Genomic DNA, 6,000 nt, shown 5'->3' with positions numbered 1-6,000 from the left:
AACCTATGTCTAAAAATCTTGACATTCTGTTTCTGACGTTAGCAATCCTTAAGGGTCACACGGTTGAGACACGGCCGTGTCTTTGCCTGTGTCTTTACTACCTTGCATACTGACTTGAAATTTTTACGTGCAGGGGACACACGGTAACACAACACACCTATGGGGCTGGTCGTGTGTCACACACGACCTAGACACATGCCCGTGTGTCTACCCGTGTGGACAACATAAGGCTATTTACCAAGCCCTTTGCCACCCTGAAACACAAAATAACAACATCCATCATGCTAAAGATCATCATAATATGATTCCCCAATCCAACCACCACATCTAAGACCTTTACACATTCCATATTTATTAAAACAACTAATAAATCACCCATTCATGAAATAACTTCTTGTATTCATATAACAACTTTCAACTTTATCCATTTCCGTGTCCTTATACAAAATGAATCAAAATGCTAAAATAAGCCAATACATTTGGCTAATTAACAATGACACAAAATTCTAAAGTCAGGGTCCTATACATGCCATAATCAAAATAAATAGATCTAACTATACCAAGTGCTTCGATTAACAGTGTGATCGATTCCTTCGATGTCCGTTGATCCACGAGCTAATTAGGCGGCACTATAAGAAAATGGAAAGAAATAGGGTAAGCATAAAGCTTAGTAAGTTGCATGTAATAAATATAACAACAACTTTCCCATTCATCATCGTGCTCATATCACTAAAGTAGGCATAAGCACAACTTACTCATCACTAACCAATACATTTCTAATAGCATATATTAAGCTCACATCTCATACATTTCAAATAGATACCTATACCACTCACAACATGGTTATACTTTTCTTATTTAACTTAAACTATGACTCTCACCGTTGAACCATTTGGAATTCTATTGGATATTCATTAAGCCTCAAACATAGGGTGTAATGCCGATGCCATGTCCTAGACATGGTCTTACACTAGCTCATCCATCAAGTCGATGCCATGTCCCAGACATGGTCTTACACTGACTATCAAAATCGAGGCCGATGCCATGTCCCAGACATGGTCTTACACTGGCTCTCACATCTTCAACCCAATGCCATGTCCCAAACATGGTCTGACACGGACACATCTCATAGCCGATGCATGCCTCAGACATCTCTTACACTGGCTTACATCTCGTGGCCGATGCATGTCCCAGACATGTCTTACACTAGCTCTCGTCTCAATGTCGTTGCCATGTCCTAGACATGTTCTTACACTGGCTCTCATAATGTGGCCGATGCATGTCCCAGACATGTCTTACACTAGCGCACAAATGACCCAAATGTCATGGCACGAATATCTGATTTGTTCCTAAGGTTCACCCGGGAGTTCTATTATCTCAATTATCATCAAGTATTTTCATTCCCACAATTAAGAAATTTATGCTGTAACACCCCAAACCCGGCCCAGACATTATGGCCGAATTTAGTAAGTCACATGGAGATGTTTTAAAAACATGTGTTTATCTAAATTCTTTGTTTAGAGTTTCACAAAATATATTCTTTTTTTAAGTTAAAGTGAATGGAAGCTGTGCACAAGGTAGGAAGCCAGAAAAGAGGAGGTGAGTCTTATTGGATTGCTTAAGTACCAAGCTCTTCCCGGATCCAATCCTAGACATGCACCCATCCATTACCACACTTTAAGCAGGTTACGAGTTTACGAATATTAAATCAAGTTTAAGTCTGCTTAAAAGATTTATTTTCTTGGAAAAAAAAAACATTTACTTTGCGGAAACTTTGTGCGTCATCGTGATCTTTTAAAAACAAGTAGTTTTTATAAAACGAACCCTAGTGCTAATCAGTTTAATAATCCCCAAAATAAATTTAATTAAGAAGAGCGGCCTTATTACAACTTTAGGCATAATAAAAATAATCTAAAATAACTGCTAAACTTATTTAAAATCGGCAATCAATCTTCATGGCCACTCTGAATCCCGCCCAGCTCCAAGTCCACCAACTAGGGCTCACCTGCAAGGATGGAAGAGGAAGGGGTGAGTTTGGGAAACTCAGTGCATACAGAAACCCATCCAAAGCCCAAATCAGCTCGAGCCCATTGGGCCTAAGCCCTATTCAGATAACAGTACACAGTGGACCAAAGCCCTTTTCAGAATACAGTAGCAAGGCCTTAGCCCTTTTTATACATAACAGTGTGGCCCATAGGCCCAGTTCAGTAACATAAGTGACAACAGTAGTAATGCATGCAAGCCCATCTGGGGAGACTACTCAACCCACCAACCGCTACACTGCACCCGTACCAGCCTTACACTCCATGTGGGGAATATCTCAACCCACCCAGCCCTACACTCCACAGTTGCAGCAACGCTGCTCAAATATCAGTAAGTTGAGGCAAAGCCTCCAGTACGTGGATGAACCACTTTCAATACTTCCTCCATCAATACCCCAATCCCATGCAACATATATTAATAAAGCATATCATGTACAATACAATATTAATCAATCATGCAGTTTAGCTAATTTAAACCCTAGGGGTACATCGGTAATTTTGCTCTTTAGGGGTCATTTTCGTAACTTAGCAACTACACAAATTACTTCAGAAATTTTCAACAGTTTTATGCAATTTGGTTCAACCATCTAACTAACAGGCTAATTTGCCCATATCTTACCCATATTGGTCCGTAAGCCCATTGGGCCCAGTTTTGGCCCATCTGGCCCCTTTTTCCGAAGTACGCTAAAATGTCACACGAACTTACTTACCACTTTGCGGTGCTAGATCTAACAATTAATCTATGTCTTGAGAGCATTCGCATACTCACAAGCCTATGAAATGCCGGAATTTCGGCATTTCGGCTTTTGCCGAATTGAACTAAGGAAGGGTGTTCGGTACACACCTGATTCACAACGACTGCTACCGAGATCCCTTTTGATGTCCTACAATTGATTAGTATAGTTCTTATTTACAAACCGTAATCACTAAACCCAAAACTTGCTCAACCAAAGTCGAACCATGTTCCTAAAAAGCCTTTGAACCCTTACCTTTTTGCCAAAATCGATAGCTAGCTCCGAATCCGATTGTTCCAATGATTCACGCTTTTGATCCAACGCTTAAGAAGACTCTAATCACCGAAAAAAACATCAATTACAAACCCTTAAATCCTTATGCTCAAATCGACAGCCTCCCTAATTTTTAGGGATTTCGGCTTATCCTAACATCGTAAAATAATAATAGATCTGAGATGATAGGTACTTACCCCTTACTCCTACTTGATTTCCACGCAATCTGGTGCAGATTTATCCTTAGAACAATGGTAAAACCCGAATCCAAGGGTTGAAGAAGTTTCGGCTATAAGCCCCTAAACCAATGGTACTTTCGGCTTTTGGGTGGTGAAGGAGATGACGATATGAGGCTATGACCTTGAAGTAGAATTGCCATCAGGTATCTAGGATTAAGAAAAGATAATCGTAGATTTAATAAAACAAAAGAACATAGAAGGACCTGGCTTTGAAGAAATCGGCACAAGCAATGATCACAGGATTTCGGCTTTTGCGACTTCGGCAAAGGTGCTGATGAACAGCAGGTTTGATGGACGGCTTTGGAGCAGAAAGTAGAGAAAGAAGAACAGGATAGGTGAAAGTTTCGGCTAGGGAGGAAAAGAGAGAAAAAGAAAAACACTTGAGGTGCCTGAGCAGAAGAAAACGGCACCTCACAAAGCCCTAGGTGCCGAAATATTAACTTAAACCCTCTGCCGAATTTTCCCTCTTCAATTCCCTAAATTCGGCCAACTCTCAGTCTCTCACCCAATCCCTTAAATCTCTCCCCTTATCACTCCTTAATTCAAGCATTTAGACTGATTCAAACTGTCCTTTAGCAGAATCCACTTGGACTCCAACACTTACCCCTCCTGCACTTAAAAATAAATGCATCTATTTGCCAACACAGGGAATCAATCCCATGCCTTCCCCAATGCTCCACACGCCACTTTTCTAGGAGCCTAGTGGCGTCACCCTTGCCACTTTACTAAGGCTCTTTTTGTGATGCAATTTACCCATCACTCCACTTAAGGGGAACTTAGCCAGATCCCCTAACTCCTAAGTCCAAAAATCCAAAAATTCAACCAGGTTTTGGCCAACACATGGGCCTTCCATAAGCCCATTTACCTACTCAAAATATTAATTCCACATCCACATACAAAATTTTAAAATCTTTACAAAATATTGAAAACCGCGAATAAATCCGAAAATCAGGATGTTACATATGCTATATCAATTCAAGCACATATAATAACAATGAAGTTGTATTATTTACATACAACTTACCTTGGTACTCAAAATGTGGCGACTAGTTCGGCTTAGTCCACTTGCTTCGCTTTTTCCCGGTTTAGGCCCCTAGACTTTTGTATAATGACCATTTTGCCCCTAGGTCCTAAAATCGATTTTTATCGAATTTCTTCATATCTTAAACCTAGTCAATTACTTTTTACACTAGAAGCAGTCCAAAATTATCAATATTTCACATATTTATCACATATTTTACAACTTATGCAATGTGAATCTTTTCAGGGTTTTCATGAGAAATCTCTTCACAAAAGTTATTTGTTTCACAACCATGGTTCATTTTCTTCCATAAAATTTCAAAAAAAATGTCTACTATCATGAGAAACCCTAGACTTTCAACCATTTTGCAAAATAGTCCCCTCAGTTGAAAGCTCATGATACAAGGGTCTCAAAAGTACAAAAATATTCAAGAAAAGCCCTCAAAATAGCTTACTTGTAGAGAGAAAAGTGGCTGAAATTTGAAGCTTCAAAAACTCCTCTAATGGCTAATATTTTCGATGAAAGAAGGAAAGGTAAGAAGAGATGACAACATTTTTTCCTTTATTTTATTTCTAGACAACATTAAGTCATCAATTTACCTAACCGTTTGACTAGATGAATTTTCTTGTCTCATGGCCAGCTAAGCTAAAATCCAAGGGTCTATTTGCCCTTCAAAGACCCCCAGTTTAACTATCATGGCAATTTAACGCCTTTAGCTATCAATTCAAAACTTTTGAACTTTATATGATTTAATCCTTTTTCGTAATTAAGCTCACAAACACTAAAATTACTTCACCAAAATTTTTCATGCATTAATATAAACATGCTATAACTCTAAAATAATAATAAAATACTTTCTTAAACTTTGGATTGGTGGTCTCGAAACCACTGCTCCAACTAAGCCCAAAATTGGGCTTTTACAATTCTCCCTCCTCAGGGATTTTCGTCCCCGAAAATCTTACCGGTGAATAGGTTCGGGTAATGGTCTCTCATGGTTTCTTCAGGTTCCCATGTGGCTTCCTCGGCTCCCTGTCTATGCCATAATACTTTTACAAGTGCTATACTCTTATTCCTCAACTGTTTAACCTCTCAAGCCAAAATCTTAACCGGTTCTTCGCCATAAGTCATGTCCGGCTGAATTTCAACCTCAGTTGGTGCGATCACATGCGAAGGATCCGATCTATATTGGCGTAACATGGACACATGAAATACGTCGTGAATCTTTTCCAACTCTAAGGGCAAAGCCAACTGGTAGGCAACAGGCCCCACTCTCTCCGTAATCTCATAAGGTCCTATGAAACGAGGACTCGACTTGCCCTTTCTATCGAAGCTGAGGACTTTTCTCCATGGAGATACCTTCAAAAATACCTTATCACCAACTTGAAACTCGATCTCTTTTCATTTCAAATCTGCGCAGGATTTCTATCTATCCGATGCGGCCCTCAAGCAATCATGAATCACCTTAACCTTTCCTTTAGTCTCTCTGACTAAGTCAACCCCGTGAATCTGATTTTCTCTCAACTCGGTCCAATATAAACGCTGTAGACACTTACGCCCATACAAAGCCTCATAGGGCGCCATTTTCAAACTCGACTGATAACTATTGCTGTAGGTGAATTCCACCAGCAGTAAATACTTCTCCCAGCTGCCTTGGAACTTGAGAACACAACACTGCAACATATCTTCTAGGA

This window comes from Gossypium hirsutum, chromosome A01 (genome assembly GCF_007990345.1).
Source record: "Gossypium hirsutum isolate 1008001.06 chromosome A01, Gossypium_hirsutum_v2.1, whole genome shotgun sequence".
Classification (NCBI taxonomy): domain Eukaryota; kingdom Viridiplantae; phylum Streptophyta; class Magnoliopsida; order Malvales; family Malvaceae; genus Gossypium; species Gossypium hirsutum.
This window is presented reverse-complemented; position numbering follows the sequence as displayed.